Source organism: Plecotus auritus (genome assembly GCF_963455305.1).
Source record: "Plecotus auritus genome assembly, chromosome: 13".
NCBI classification, from domain to species: Eukaryota; Metazoa; Chordata; class Mammalia; order Chiroptera; family Vespertilionidae; genus Plecotus; species Plecotus auritus.
In genome coordinates this window covers 2139250-2156052 of record NC_137779.1, presented here as the reverse complement: position 1 = coordinate 2156052, position 16803 = coordinate 2139250, and the positions used below count along the sequence as shown (strand labels likewise).

Below are 16803 nucleotides of genomic sequence, written 5' to 3'. Positions count from 1 at the left end.
ACTTTTTTTTTTCATTTCTCACATAAAGGATTTTATTTAAAATCCTGAAAGAAAGATAGCACCCTACAAGATAGGCTCTAATCGTCCCATATTTTAAAATATTTTTTTATTTTTATTTATTTTTTATTTTATTTTTTACTCTTAAGGCATTCATTTATTAAAACATTCTCTGCCAAAATTTCACACTAGCTTAAAATTAAAATCAGTCTTTACATTTCACTACTGAGGTATTCACCTCAGCATATCACATAAAAACACCTTCTCCAGCAATCAGTGTTACCAGCATCCATATGGTGAGCCCATGGTCAGCCTCTTTGTTCCCTAAGTGAACCAACTAGATGTTAATACTGCTCTGCTACAAGGTAAAAGCTCCTAACTCAAACTTATTGAAAAAAGAGTGAAACTTCTGCAAAGTGCACTTTAAGAAGAGGTACTTTTTGCTTATAAAAAGAAACCAGTGAGTCCTCTAAAAAATAATAAAAGGGAGTATTTTACAGTTAAGCACATGATTTGGAGTGAAGAATTCGGATGTTGCTCTGCTGGTCCAAGCTGTTAATACTCTTCTTGTTCCTCCTGTGGGCCCCCTTCATCAGGTATCTCAAAGCCTTCATCTGTGGCATAGAGAATGTCCACAATCCTCTGCAATAAAGGGTTGTTTTCCCCCTCGTTCTCCTGGCAAATCAATTCAATGTTCCTTAGCTTTCCAAAGTAGAAATCTCTTTCTTTCTCCAAGTCTTCGACAGTAAGTTTCAATACGTTGACCTGCTGCATCAGTTCAGCTGCTTCGTCTCCCCATTGCCCACACCAGGATTCTTTTGCACCACACCTGGGCCAGCCTTAGGGGTTGCAGTAGTTCTGTGTGTCACAATGGGCCTCTGTGGAGCTGCACTGCTAGAGCTGAGAGGTTTCTTCGGTTTGTTCATAGCTGGAGCAACAAGGGAGGGAGGGAGCCACTGCAGTTTCTTGACCTTGTCTGGCAGCTACAGGGTCATAGTCTTTTCCATCATAGTTTGCATCAAAAAACTTCTTGAACCACTGAACGAATTCAAAATTGTCCTGAAACTTTCCTTTTACTAATCTGTCCACAGGAATTATTTTGTCAACACCCATCCTCTTAAAACCTGCTCGTAGTATTTTGAAGTTCTGGATGTATTCATGTTCTAGCTTAGCTTGAAATTTCACTTTCTTCAAGGCAATGGAGCCAGGGAACAGCATGTCCATAAACTGACAATAGGTCAGCTGAGCACAACTGTTCAACCTTTGTCAGATGCAACTGCAGGGACTCATTGATCCAGGCCAGCATGTCATGTTGACTTAGGTTATCACTGGTGACTGACGTTGAATATATGTTCACTGCCATCTTCGGCTCACGGTGGAACCACATCTACTGCTATGCCTGGCTTCGGTTCCATCTTCGTCTCGTTCAAACCGTCTGACCTATTTTTAATTTTTTTAAATTTAATAAATCTTTATTTTTCAGATTATTACAGTTGTTCCTCTTTTTCCCCCCATAGCTCCCCTCCACCTGGTTCCCACCCCACCCTCTGCCCTTACCTCCCCGCCACTGTCCTCATACATAGGTATATGCTTTTTGTCCAGTCTCTTTCCGCACACCTCCCACACCCCTTTCCCCCTTGAGAATTGTCAGTCCACTCCCTTTCTGTGTCCCTGATTCTATTCTATTCACCAGTTTATTCTGTTCATCAGATTTTTTATTCACTTGATTTTTAGATTCACTTGTTGATAGACAAGTATTTGTTGTTCATAATTTTTATCTTTACCTTTTTCTTCTTCTTCCTCTTCTTAAAGAATACCTTTCAGCATTTCATATAATACTGGTTTGGTGGTGATGAACTCCTTTAGCTTTTTCTTATCTGTGAAGCTCTTTATCTGCCCTTCAATTCCAAATGATAGCTTTGCTGGGTAGAGTAGTCTTGGTTGTAGGTTCTTGCTATTCATCACTTTGAATATTTCTTGCCACTCCCGTCTGGCCTGCATAGTTTCTGTTGAGAAATCAGCTGACAATCGTATGGGTGCTCCCTTGTAGGTAACTAACTGTTTTTCTCTTACTGCTTTTAATATTCTCTCTTTTGTCTTTTGCTCTTGGCATTTTAATTATGATGTGTCTTGGTGTGGTCCTCTTTGGATTCCTTTTGTTTGGGGTTCTGTGGGCTTCCTGGACTTGTAAGTCTATTTCTTTTACCAGGTGGGGGAAGTTTTTGGTCATTATTTCTTCAAATAGGTTTTTAGTATCTTGCTCTCTCTCTTCTTCTGGCACCCCCATAATTTGGATGTTGGTACGTTTGAAGTTGTCCCAGAGGCTCCTTACACTATCTTCAACTTTTTGGATTCTTTTTGCTTTTTGCTTTTCCGGCTGAGTGTTTTTTGCTACTTTGAATTGATTCTCACGGTCCTCTAGTCTGCTGTTGGGTCTCTGTATAATATTTTTTATTTCAGTCAGTGTATGTTTAATTTCTAGTTGGTCCTTTTTTATATCCTCGAGGGTCTCGCTAAATTTATCGGCCTTTTCTAGGAAATTCTTGAAAAGCCTTATAACAGTGGTTTTGAACTCTATATCCAGTCGTTTGTTTTCCTCCATTTCTTTCATTTGTGATCTGTTTCTTTGCCTCTGCATTTTTTCTGCTTTCCTGAGTTGGTAAAGTAGCTTTGTGTGGTAGGTGTCCTCTAGGGCACAGTGGATCAGCCTCCCCAGAAACCTGAGGTGAACACTCTTGGTGCACCCCTTTGTGGGCTGTGTGCACAGCCTTGTTGTAGTTAAGTCTTTTTTTATTTTAATAAATCTTTATTCAGATTATTACAATTGTTTCTCCTTTTTCCCCCCATAGCTCCCCTCCACCCATTTCCCACCCCACCTTCTGCCCTTACCTCCCCGCCACTGTCCTCATCCATAGGTGTATGATTTTTGTCCAGTCTCTTCATGAACCCCCCATACCCCTTTCCCCCTGAGAATTATCAGTCCACTCCCTTTCTATGCCCCTGATTCTATTATATTCACCAGATTATTCTGTTCCTCAGGTTTTTAATTCACTTGATTTTTAGGTTCACTTGTTGATAGCTATGTATTTGTTGTTCATAATTTTTATCTTTACTTTTTTCTTCTTCCTCTTCTTTAAGAATATCTTTCAGCATTTCATATAATACTGGTTTGGTGGTGATGAACTCCTTTAGCTTTTTCTTATCTGTGAAGCTCTTTATCTGCCCTTCAATTCTGAATGATAGCTTTGCTGGGTAGAGTAATCTTGGTTGTAGGTTCTTGCTATTCATCACATTGAGAATTTCTTGCCACTCCCGTCTGGCCTGCATAGTTTCTGTTGAGAAATCAGCTGACAATCGTATGGGTGCTCCCTTGTAGGTAACTAACTGTTTTTCTCTTGCTGCTTTTAAGAGTCTCTCTTTGTCTTTTGCTCTTGGCTTTTTAATTATGATGTGTCTTGGTGTGGTCCTCTTTGGATTCCTTTTGTTTGGGTTTCTGTGGGCTTCCTGGACTTGTAAGTCTATTTCTTTCACCAGGTAGGGGAAGTTTTCTGTCATTATTTCTTCAAATAGGTTTTCAGTATCTTGCTCTTTCTCTTCTTCTGGCACCCCCATAATTCTGATGTTGGTACCTTGAAGTTGTCCCAGAGGCTTCTTACACTATCTTAAACTTTTTGGATTTTTTTTTCTTTTTGCTTTTTCGGTTGAGTGTTTTTTGCTTCTTCGTATTTCAATTCTTTGACTTGATTCTTGTGTTTCTCTAGTCTGTTTTTGGGTCTCTGTATAATATTTTTTATTTCAGTCAGTGTATGTTTAATTTCTAGTTGGTCCTTTTTCATATCTTCGAGGGTCTCGTTATATTTATCGGATATTCTTGAAAAGCCTTATAACCGTGGTTTTGAATTCTATATCCAGTCGTTTGTTTTCCTCCATTTCTTTCGTTTGTGATCTTTCTTTGATGCTGCATTTTCATTGCTTCCCTGAGTTGGTAGGATAGAATTGTGTGTTAGGTGTCCTATATGGCCCAGTGGATCAGCCTCCCCAGTTAACCTGAGGTGGACACACTTGGTGCACCCCTTTGTGGACTGTGTGTACAGCCTTGTTGTAGTTAATTCTTGATTGTTGTTGGTATCACTGGGAGGAATTGACCTCCAGGCCAGTTGGCTGTGAGGATCAGCTGTGTCTACGCTGGGAGAAGTTTGGTGCTGGAGACAGCCTTATAGGATTAGACTTGCCAAATTGCAATAGCCTCTGTGCTCAGCTTGGATGGGGTGGAGTCTCAGGGCGGAGCAGACAGTCTTGGCTTCCAGTCAGCCTTGCCCTTGCGCACGCGTGCGCGCCTCAAGATCTCTGCCTTCCCCGGCTCCTGAGTCTCCGCCTGAGAGTCCAGTTTCCCCCGACAAGAGCATGGGTCCCCAGGGGCTCGCCTGGAACTGGGGTTCAGTGCAGTCAGAACTGGGGCTCAGTGCAGTCAGGAGCTTCTGACTCCCTTCCACTAGGGAAAGCCTGTGGCAACCTCCGCAGCCTTTGTGCGCACTGGCACACATGTGCCTACAGACGTCTGCCTTCCCGGCCTCCTGAGTCTCCGCCCGAGAGTCCAGATTCCCCCCCCCCCTCCGTAAAAGCGTGGGTCTCCAGAAGCTCGCCTGGAACTGGGGTTCAGTGCAGTCAGGAGCTTCTGACTCCCTTCTGCTAGGGAAAGCCTGTGGCAACCTCCGCAGCCTTTGTGCACACTGGCGCGTGTGCCTCCAGACCCCTGCCTGCCGGGGCTCCCCCGGGTCTCCGAGTCTTCGGGTGCTTTCTCTCTTCCTGACAGTCCAGACTCCCCCTGTATGAGCCTGGGTCCACGGGGTTTCGCCCAGGACTGGGGTTCAGTGTAGTCAGAACTGGGGTTTAGTGCGGTCGGGGGCTTCCTTCCCCCTTCCATCAGAGAAAGTCAGCCAGGCTCTCAGCCGCCCTTCCTCTCTGTGCGCACAAAGACCTTTTGCCGTACCTCCAATTCTCTGTGAGCTTTTCTCTTTCCTTCTAGTTGTAGAATTTCCACTCAGCCAGCTTTCCTGTGGTTCTGGATGGTGTGCGTTCTGTCTTTTAGTTGTAGTTTTGAAATTGTTGTGTGAGGCAGCAGTTTAGGTGCTTTCCTATGCTGCCATCTTGGTTTCTCCATGCACTCATCTTTCAACCTGTTGTGTTCAGTTCTCATAGTGACAGTTAGTTTTCTGATGTTCACATCATAATCTTTCATCAATTAACATTGCTTGTAACAGGGTCAGAATCTGTCAGCCCACTCAGGAGGACAAGTGGTGGGAAGAGTGTTCATATTGGTGGGTAAGCTGACAACCAAGTGAAAACAAGTTCTGGTTTTCTTATTGTCTTTGTTTTCTTTCCAAGATTATTTTCCACTTCCTTCTTGCTAAGACAAGATCTTGGGAGGCCAAATTATACCTGACTCACACACAGCCTTGCAAAGTGCAGACACAAAACTAGCACCGCCCTGATCCTCTGCAGTGGGGCTGCCTTTTCAGGGGTGCAGGGCCAGCCCTGTACTTCCTCAGGTGGGGACACCACCTCAGCCCACTGCCCTCAGCCCCTCCAGCCATAGGGCTAGGGAAGCAGGAAGTCCCACCCCTTCATCCAATGTTTAATATTTTTAAATTGTAGGCCCAGAAATGAGTTTAGTGTTAACTTGTTTTGTTTTAAATCCATTTTTCTAAGGAATTTTTATGGTAACCATTTCTTCATACATTTATTTACACTGTCTTTATCTATTTTGTTTAAATGTCTGGTCAGAAACTTTTGCCAATTTTTAAAATGAATTTATGATTTAACCAATAGGAGGAGACTTCAGCACCTAAGACGTGTTTTCACCTCACTCATTCCTCAAGGACTCAACTGTCTTCTTTGCCATTTGGAACTATATGTTTTGAATACTGGAAGGAAAATTACTTTTTCTCAAATTCTATCCTATGGGCAATTTAAAGTCCGCTTGCATGATACACTTATAAATTTAATGCACTAACATTCTCCACCATTCCTTTTAGTTAAAGCATTGAATAGTACATTAAGTGAAGTTAAGGTTTGTAGTTTTTATCAATTTCCCTGGTGTAAATACTCTCATCATTGTCAGTTTCAAATTGCCAAAATGATGGCACTGAACATGGGCCTGATAAGATATTTCAGTAGCAAAACATTGTATTGTACTTACAACTTACTGACACAGTAGGTACAAATATGCTCAAGAACAATCATGATAAAATAATAAAATAATGGGGAAGTGTCAAGTTTTAAATATTTTTAAAACTTTGTTGTAAGTATAATTGATTTAAAACATACATTCAAAAATATATTTCTATTTATTTCAGAGAGTGAGAGATATAGAAACAACAGTGATGAAAGAAAATCACTGATTGGCTGCTTCCTGCTTGCCCCACAATGGGGATCCAGCCTACCAACCAGGGCATGTGTCATGACTGGGAATCAAACCTTAACCTCTAGGTTCATAAGTCAATACTCATCCACTGAACCACACCGGCCCGGAACCCCTAAGCTTTTAAGAAATCCCACTTGCCCTAACTGGTTTAGCTCAGTGGATAAAGCATCGGCCTGCAGACTGAAAGGTCCCAGGTTCGATTCTGGTCAAGGGCATGTATGTACCTTGGTTGTGGGCACATCTCCAGAAGGAAGTGTGCAGAAGGCAGCTGATCAATGTTTCTAACTCTGTATCTCTCTCCCTTCCTCTCTGTAAAAAATATATACAAAACATACTAAAAAAAAAAAAAAAAGAAATCCCACTTGACCTGCAACCAGAGCAGCAATGAACAGCAGCAGCTCATCCGGGCTTTTGTTTGCTGGAAGCTTTTTGATGACTGCTTCAATTTTCTCCTTAGTTTTCAGCCTGTTGAGATTTTTTTCATTCTTCCTGGTTGACTTTTGAAAGGTCATATTTTTCTAGGAATATGTCCATTTCCTCTAGGTTGTTTAGTTTGTTGGAGTAGAGTTGTTCATAGTATTTTTTTTTACAATCTTTTGTATTTCTGTTGGATCTGTTGTTATTTTGCCTCTTTAATTTCTGATTTTATTTATTTGGGTCCTCTCTCTTTGCTTCTTGGTGAGCCTGTCAAGAGGATCATCAATCTTGTTTATCCTTTCAAAGAACCATCTCTTGGTTTCACTGATCTTTTTGTTTTGTTTTGTTTTTTGGGTCTTTATGTCATTTATTTCTGCTCTGATCTTTATTATCTCCTTCCTTCTGCTCACTCTGAGCTTTTCTCGTTGCTCTCTTTCTAATTCTTTAAGTTGTACAGTTAGGTAATTTATTACCAGTTTTCTTGTTTTTTTGAGGTAGGCCTGTAATCCTATGAACTTCCCTCTCAAGACTGCTGTCACTGTGTCCTATAGGTTTTGGATTGTTGTGTTTTCATTGTCATTCATTTCCAGGATGGTTTTAATTTCTTCTTTGATCTCTTTGGTAACCTAATCATTGTTTAATAGCAGGCTATTCAGCCTCCAAGTGTTTGAATTATTTTTATTGTTTTTATTGTAGTTGATGCTTAATATGATTTCTATCTTCTTAAATTTGGAGAGATTTTGCCTGTGACACAATATGTGGTCTATCTTTGAAAATGACCCATGCGCACTTGAGAAGAATGTGTATTCTGTAGCTTTGGGGTGAAATGTTCTGAAGATGTCGATTAAGTCCATCTGATCTTGTGAGTCATTTAGTATTGCTGTTTCTTTGCTGATTTTTTGTCTAGAGAATTTATCCGGTGATGTCAGTGGGGTATTAAAGTCCCCTAGTATAATTACATTTCTGTCTATCTCTCCCTTTATATATTCCAGCAGTTTTTTTTTAAATGTATTTGGTTGTTCCTGCATTGGGTGCATATATGTTTACCAGAGTTATATCCTCTTGTTGTATCAGTCCCTTTAGTATTATGAAATGGTCTTCCTTATCTCTTGTTATGGCTTTCACTCTGAGGTCTATTTAGTCAGATATAAGTATTGCTACTGCAGCTTTTTATTTTCATTTCTATTTGCCTGAAATATATTTTTCCATCCCTTCACTTTCAGTCTGTGTGAATCTCTTGTTCTGAGGTGAGTATCTTGTAGACAGCAGATATATGGGTCATATTTTTTTTTTATCTATTTAGTCACTGGATGTCTTTTAATTGAAGCATTTAGGCCATTGACATTTAAAGTTATTATTGAAAGGTACTTATTTCTAGCCATTTTTATTTTTTGTGCCTGTGTTCCTTCTTGCCTTTTAATTTCGTGTTTTTACAACAGTCTCATTAGCATTTCTTGCATTGCTGGCATGGTAGTGATAAACTCCCTTAGTTTTTTGTTTTGTTTTGTTTTTGTCTATGAAGCTCCTGATTTCCCCTTCAATTTTGAATGATAGCCTTGCTGGATAGAGTATTCTTGGATTCAGTCCCTTGCTTTGCATCACTTTGTATACTTCCTTCCATTCCTTTCTGGCCTGATGTGTTTCTGTTGAGAAATCATTTGATAACCTAATGGGAGATCCCTTGTAACTTTCTGTCTCTCTCTTGTAGCCTTTAAGATTATCTCTTTGTCATTAACATTTGCCATTGTTATTATGACATGTCTTTTGGAGTTCATCGTGTTTGGGACTCTCTGTGCTTGTGTGACTTTTTTCTTCCCCAAGTCAGGGAAGTTTTCTGACATTATTTCTTCCAATAGGTTTTCTAAAGCTTGCTCTTCTTATTCTTCTGGCATCCCTAATATACACAGGTTGCTTCGTGTCATGTTGTCCCATAGCTCCCTCAGGCTCTCTTCCTGTCTTTTGATTTTTTTCTCCAATTGCAGTTCAGATTGGTTTTGTTTTGCCTCCCTGTCTTCTAATTTGCTAATTCAGTCCTCTTCTTCACCTAGTCTACTGTTGAAAGCTTCCATATTGTTTTTTATTGTAGCTATATCACTCTTTATTTCCTCCTGATTCTTACATAGGTTGTTGATTTTCTCATCCATCCAGTTTATGAACTGTATGACCCTTAATCTGAATTCTTTTTCTGACATATTGCATGCCTCTGTTTCAATTAATTCCGTTTTTTGCAATTCCTCTTTTTTCCTTTGGGGATTGTTCTTCTGTCTCCCCATTTTTGCTCTCACTGAAGGATCTAGGTGTTGAGTTGCACGGGGCCTGTGGCTGCAGCAGTGGGCTTGGTGGCAGGTCGTGTGTTCATGGGCAGTGGCTGTTCCTCAGGTGGTCTTGGGCAGCATCTGCTCCTCAGGTAGTTGTGGGTGGTGGCTGCTCTTCAGGCAGTCACAGTGTAGCCACTCCTCACGCGGTCACAGGGTGGCAGCTGCTCATGTGGCGGCCGCTCCTCGTGCGGTTATGGGGTGGCTGCTCCTGGAGGGGGTCATGGAGCAGCTGCCCCTCCTGTGGTCGTGGGGTGGCTGCATCTCACGTGGTCATGGGTGTTGGTGCTCCTGGGGAGGCTGTTGTAGGGTGGCTGCTTCTTGTGTGGTTGCAGGTGCTGGCTGCTCCTAGAGCAGTCACAGGCAGTGGCTGCTCACGTGGCTGCTGGAGTGGTCATGGAGCCCTGTGCTGCTGTGTAAGGCTTGTCTGTTCACATGCACGCCTGTTCTAATTTTATGTTAAGGATTACTCATTTATTTCAGCCCTTTGTATTCAGCATGTCTCTATCAAAATAAACTGTTTCTATGAAAATTGAAGCTTTTGTGTGTGTGTGTGTGTGTGTGTGTGTGTGTGGCCTACATAAACTTAAACTTTGTTTATTTGGCCCATGTTAGCATTTGAGTTTGCTGTGCTTGGCGTACATGGAACAGACCCATAGATCTCATTGAGGAGAGGTATGGGGGTGGTGTCTAGAAGAGATTTGCTAAAGAACATATATGCATAGCCTATGGACACAGACAACAATGTGGTGAAGGCCAGGGTAGAGTGGTAGGGGCTGGGTGGAGGGGGGCAAGATAGGGGCAACTGAGGGATATCTGTAATAGTGTCCATAATAAAAAAATTAAAATGTTGCAATAGTTGATATAATAATTCTACTTCTATAAATTGGTCCTAAGGAGATATCAGAAATGTAGGAAAAGAATTAGGCAGGAATGTAACATATTTTCTAGTAATAAAAAAAGAAACTTAGATGCCTAACAATAAATGATTAGTTATGTCAATAATGGTGCATCCTGCTCAGCCAGTGTGGCTCAGTGGTTGAGTGTTAACCTATGAAACAGGAGGTCACAGTTCAATTCCAGGTCAGGCTTGATCATGAGTAGGGGGGCTGCAGGAGGCAGCTGATCAATGATTCTCTCTCATCATTGATGTTTCTCTCTCTCCCTCTTCCTTCCTATCTGAAATCAATCAAAACATAGTTTTTTAAAAAGGTGCATCTGTAAGAAGAAATGATAGTTGTTTCAAATAACCTTTATAAAAGATAAGCTTATGTGAAAATATTGTTAAAAGGGGTACAAAATGCTTTATATACTATAAGTTCTTTCAACTCTCTCTCTCTCTCTCTCATAGGCCCACACCTCCCCGACCCATACACAAACCCAACCCACACCCACACAATAAATCTGTCTTAATAGACCTTCACTTCACTAATCACTCAGTTGAGCTCATTAGTTAGATGAGCTGATTCTCTGTATTTCTTCGTAAATGAAGAAGCTAGGGTACTTGGAAAGGTAGTGGTAAATCAGATTCTCAGCAGCATGCTTACCACGAGCCTATTATTTATTATCCTCTTAATACTCTGCCAATGTCTATATTATTAAGGATTTCTGCTTCAGTGTTCAAAAGTATGCTTGACTCGTGTGTGTGTGTGTGTGTGTGTGTGTGTGTGTGTGTGAAGACTTGCTGTAAAGGTTAAAGCTAGCCTTGTGAAAGGGACTTAGAAACATTGTTTCCTCTACTATGATTGTATAGCCTGAGAATACTCTGTTTGCTAAAGGCCCAGTACAATTTGTCTTACATAATATCTTAACCTAAATTTTTTTTAAAGGTAAATTATTGACTATTTTATTTTACTAGAAAAATATAACATTCTTTGTTTACTTTTAAAATAATTACACAATTCTGTGCATTGTCCTATACTTGTCAGAAAAAGCGATTTTAACTTCTAATAAAAATATGTATTTTAAACAAGCAAAAACAAGTAAATGGCAAAAAAAAGTACTGGGAGATGTGTTAAACTAAGGTTTCTAAAGGTTTACCCCTGCCATATCTCAATAACACCACCGGATGGCAGCATTGGCTTACAAATTTGCTAATGGTTTCTAAAGATAAGGTGGGAGCACTAGCTTATAAAAGCCTCCACATTGTGAGCTAATTTCTATCCCAGCAGAAACCACCAGCATAATTTTATTAGAAGCAAAAATAAATAAATAAATTTTGGGGTAAATGTGGAAAATAAAAATGGCATATATGTAATTAACAAAGGCCAAATAGAATTACAGTATTACCCATAATTCTGAATATTTATAGAGTCCAGAAAATGGAGTCATGCATTGTAGATACATGATGTGAATTATTTTTGCTTCCCTGTTGAGATGATAACCTTCACCCAATCTTCGTTTTAAAATACATGAAAATAGGCGGAGCCGGGCCTGGGGCCTGGAGGGCCAGATGTGGGGCGCACAGGAGGGAGCGGGGCCGGCCCGGCAGAGCGCCCAAGAGTGCCAGGGCCTGAGCAGTGCCACCTGCCACCCTGTGCCGTGGGCTGGAGACAGGTGAGTGCGGGAGGGGCAACCAGGCGGCGCAGGGCTGCTGTGGGGCACGGCGTGCGGGCGCAGCTCCCCTCTCCCTCCCCCCCAAGAGGCAGGGAAGGCAGGATGGTCTCTGGGAAACCTAGATGCTACCCTGGAGACGCCACCACCGGCTCCCCTCGGCCTCCGCTGCGTCTTCCCCGTGGCCCTTTAGTGTCGGGGCTTAGGAGTCCCCGCTAGTAGCCAGGCCCAGGCAGGGCCATGCGTGGCTCCGGTGGAGGCAGCGGTCCGGGCAGATCCTGAGGCTTCTGGCAGATGCTGGAGGTGCCACGCTGGCTGCGGGCCCTGCCAGGCGGCAGGGCAACCCTCGGGCCAGGCATCCCTGAGCTTGCTCCTGGAGAGTGGCCACAGTGAGCAGGCGTCAGTCCGGCTCTGCATTCTGCAGCCAGTGGTATTGTTATAGAAAACCGAAGAAGAACAAAGCAATACTTAGAGAGATGGAGTTACATTTATTACGTGCGGGTCCAGAGGAGAATGTCTCTCAAATTCTGGGCCCCAACATGCAGGAATTTTCCCTATTTATATGTTTTTACCGTCTTTGTCTCCCAAATATGGGGTGTTTCCGGCCCCTTTTGCAAGTTCTTAAAGAGCCCGTATGTGCTGGGGCCTCGAGACCTCAACCAGAGGCCTGGCCTGGCACCAGCACTGATAACCTTGTCTGGGGAAGGTTTAATGGCCTCTCTGAAGTGGGAGTAGTCTTAGCAAGCAAGAATTTACAGAAGCCAAATAGCAGGGCTAAAATTTCAAACAACAGTATTTATATAAGATGGATGCTTCATTCCCCACTGGTTTTATGTACGTGAGTCAAATCATTGACTCTTAGTCATTGTAGTTATATTTACCCCTGAGGACTATAATCTTAATTTTCTGCCTAATAAAGTTAGTGGGCCTGCTTATAAGATAAGGGCCCGAAATTAGGGCCAGGAGTAATCTTTAGAGAGTCCGAAGGGTCCTGGACTCTCAGTTTTTCCTGGGCTGTTTTAAGCTGGGTGTGATGAAGCCACGTTGGGATTCCGTTGACCTTGACTGCCGTGGAGGTGGTCCTTTCCAGGTAGGAGTCAGTCCTTGGGTGGCAAATTTCTTTACCCAAACAGAGTCACCAGGGTGGAAGAGATGAACCAGATCAGAAGTTGGTATAGGCAGAGCATCTCAGATGTGCTTCTGGATTGCTTCCTGGGTAGACTGTAAAGCCTATAAGAACTTGAATAAAGACTGGTTATGGATTTTAGCTTTTCTAGATTGGGTAGGTCAGGATCTGGAAGAGTCACTAGAATCTGTAGAGGCCCCATTGGTTTTAGGGCAGCCTCCTGGGCAGCTTCATCTGTGGCCCAGTTCCCTCTTGCTTCTGTGGAGAACCCTTACCTTGTTGTAAATGCATACCTGCTATCAGTATAAATTGTTACTGATTTTCTTTTGTCTACCAGAGAGCCTGAAACTGGGTGACTCAAGTGTTTGACATCCAGTGCTCTAGTGTGTTCTGGAGTAAAACCTCGACCTCATGTGGGGCAGTTAGGATTAGTTACTGCCCTAGGGTTAACTTATTTGCTTTTTCAATAAGCATAGCTGTGGCTGCTACCGCCCAGAGGCAAGTAGGTCACCCAAATGCAAAGGGGTCAAGTCTTTTGGACAAATAGGCTACCAGCCGTTTCTAGGGGCTGAGACTTCGGTGACTACCTCTTTGCCTATGCCCTCATGCCCCTTGTCTCACATACATAGAGGGGGAAAGACTTAGTTACATCCTGTAGCGCTAGTTGGCCCATCGTCCCTGCTCTGCTCACGTCTGTCTAACTGCCTAACTGCCTAATATATTACCTCAAGGATCCTGGCTCTGAATTCTTTTGGGGAAAATGGACATTGAATTTCTTCTGTAGCTGCTTTGTGCTGAGGAGGGACGGAGTTTTCTCTCAGAGCCAAGAGATCCTTGCTGTCTGTCACAGGGACAATGAGGCCTGGGCACAGAAGGAGGTGGGCTTGTGAACTGGCAGAGACAAACTGTAACAAATGGTCAGGTGGAAAGGAAAGAAAACATTTCAGTTTTAATGACCTCTATTGAAGTAGAATTTTTCTCCTCAAAATTACCTCTATGCTTATCAAAAGAGCCAGATAAAGACTAATTTACCTATTGTATTTAATTTGGCCTGATTGTTTGCATAAACACAATAAGAATGGTAACTGGCTACCTTTGCCGGAATTTCGTGATTGAATCTTATTGTGCCCCTTAGGGCCAGGAAGCCAAGCCATCCAGCTGCCATCAGGCCTGCCTGTAGTATCTGCTGAGTTAAGTGAATCCCTCACCTGCAGCGACTCCACCTGGGCCCACGCCCTAGGTTTTAAGGCCCATCTCAGTAGCCCTCCTACTCGTCACGGCCTAGAGTGTGTGGGGTTCCGCAGGGATGCAGAGTCATCCTTATTGCTCCCCTTCTACTCTGACCAACCACCAGTGATGGTAGGGCCTGGGCCTGATGCTCCAGCACCAGCCATTTTCAGGGCTCCCAAGCAGGATACCAGGCTTTTCCTTGGCACTCTTACTGGCTTCAAGTCTTCAGAGTTCAGACAGGGCTCTTTAAAACATGACACTCCAGTCAAAGTTTCTGGTCAATAAAACCACTATTAGAAACCGGTCTTATTGAATTTATGCAGAGAAATGTATTGCCATGATTTATTAAGCATTGCCAAATTTCAGAGGAATTATATAAGGAGAAAAATATACTGACCTGCTTTAAGATCTTCTGATTTTCCTTGTCAGTCCTTTCTATGGATTCTTCAGAGTAATATAACTGTCTTCAAATGACAAGGAGAAATTCAAAATGTGTCTATATTCAAGTAGACAATTATAGCTGTCCTTGTAGTAGGGTTCCCCCTACTTAACTTGTCTTTAATATTTCATATGGTCTCTGGAGGGGTGACTTGCCCTCTGAGAAAGGACTAAGGGAGCTTTATTGCTTTACAGGGTCTGATATGTCACAGGACCTCACGGGGTCTGTAATTCCTGTAACAAAGGGCTGGTACTCACCACTTCCCTCTGTTCCAAACAGGCCTTCCCCAGTTTCCTAAAGTTGAGGTTTGTGCCACCCCTGACATGGGCATGGTCACACTGGCCTGCAAGACAGTAACAAAGGCACTGTGGCCACCTTACGTAGCCAAATCTTCTGCTACCATATATGACATATGGTAGGGCTATACAAATATCTTAGGGAGGTGACTAAAGTCTATTCTTGACCTTCCTACACAAAGCAAAATTGTCCTTGTCTTTCTGGAGTCATGTCCATGAAGTCGCAGGTATCATCTAAATCTATTATACAGTTTTCTGCAGGTCACTGTCATGGTGGCCAATTCTTCTTTCTAGCCACAAACACAGCCTGTCTAATTTCCCTAAATTTTATACTGGCATGGGAGAAAGTTGTTTTGCTATAAACAGGCAGCTTAACCCTTGCATATCTGGGCTTGGACATCTGCCTAGAAAACTGTAATTTATAAGTTTAACATGTGGCCTTAGGTCCTTCTAACTCAACAGGGTCTCTGCCATCCCTCAGTCAGACTCCTCCTCTCCTGGAGAATCTCAAAGTCCTGAAGGCTCCCCGGTCCAGGGAGAATGCCTTTCCTTTGCTCTTTGACTTTAAGCTGCCGGTCCAAAACAGCCAGAGTTGCAGTTAGAAACAGCTTTGCATATTGCAAAACGCTTCTGTGGCAGTGGCTTGGGTATTAGACTCCTAGTCTTCCCACCAGTCCCCTTTGTGGCAGAGCAGCGACCAGGCCTCTCCCAAGGGAGTGCACTGGAAAGGGATCTCAGCCCCTCCTCTTCCAGCAGCAACAGGTACTGAACCCTTTCAGTACATTTGCAAACAGGGAGCTTTCACTAGCTCTATCTGCTGCTTTCACAGCTCCCGGGCCTGCTGCTCTATTCCTGGGGCTGCAGGAAGGCTAGTAGCAGTCACTGGCTTCTGGTTTAATTGCTGCAGCCAGCAAGCCAAAGGCCTAAGTCTTGTATTGCTTGTTGTAAAACACTCATTACTCACTGGGCAGCAGCGGGGCAGCTCTAGTGTCAGGTAAATGTCTGCTGTTCCCTGCTTTTCTCGCTGCTGCTGAGGCTTCTTCCAGGGCCACTGCAGGCAGCTCAGGCATCCAGCCCCCCTCTTTCACCTGGGTCTTGGGGGCTGAGTCTGCCTAGCACCCAGTTTTAAATCACCAGGGCAGCTAGATTAATTATGTTTGCAGAAAACTTGCGACCTTAAATTTAGTGAAGTTCTATAAGACACCTGGACCAGACCCCTACGCCAGCAGAGCAGTCTGCAGCCAGTAAAATCAACAAAAACCTATCTCTCCCTGCTTCATAATTAACTGCCGACACCCCCCCCGCCCCCCCCCCCCGTCCCGTCTCCCAGTCCAGTTGCTTGTCTCTCTTTCTGATTGTGAGTCAGAGGAAGACAATTCCTACAGAGGGGAGAAGTAGAAACAGTGGGAGTTTCAGAGAAAACTACAGACTACCGCTGTAGTTGTCCTCCCTTTCGAAGGCTGAGGTCCGACCTGTGGAGAAAAATGACTCTTAGTCAGCCTGGGAAGATAGGGAGGAGGAAGATAAGGGTGTGTAGGGAGATTTCTTACGAACTGAAAGCCTGGATGGCCTCCTGAAAGAAAAGATCTTTAATCCAGTTACAGATGCTATTAGAATCGGGGGTCCATAGATAGTTAATAATAACTTCAGCCTTTGTTCCACCACAGGTGGCTCACGTTGGATTATGATGTCACAGGCAGGGACAGGGCCCATAAATCTCTCTCGCCCTGCGGAGCTGTAAGCCCTGCCCCTGGAAGTCTCCGATCACCAAAAGAGATAAGAAAGCCATAAATAAAAGTTCTTTGTTCTTTGAAATGTCATAAATTTATACCTTTAAATTAACCCTAGGACTTTAAAATTTCAATTTAATACAGCAAATTCACAAATCAGAGCAAACTGAAACCCTTATACAAAATTAGAGAGAAATTTTTATTAGCTAAGTGGGCTGATTCCCTCCCACTGTGATAGAGAGCAAACATCTCTGAGAAAAATAACTCAGCAGCGCT

The 16803-nt window shown here is 43.0% G+C and overlaps 1 pseudogene across 1 annotated transcript; it reads right to left on the bottom strand.

Annotated features, from left to right (window-relative positions):
* Positions 1–552: 552 nt before the first annotated feature.
* Positions 553–1360, bottom strand: LOC308238176 (microtubule-associated protein RP/EB family member 1-like; annotated as a pseudogene). The gene has a single exon. The product of its transcript is annotated as a microtubule-associated protein RP/EB family member 1-like (transcript).
* Between the last annotated feature and the right edge of the window lie 15443 nt (positions 1361–16803).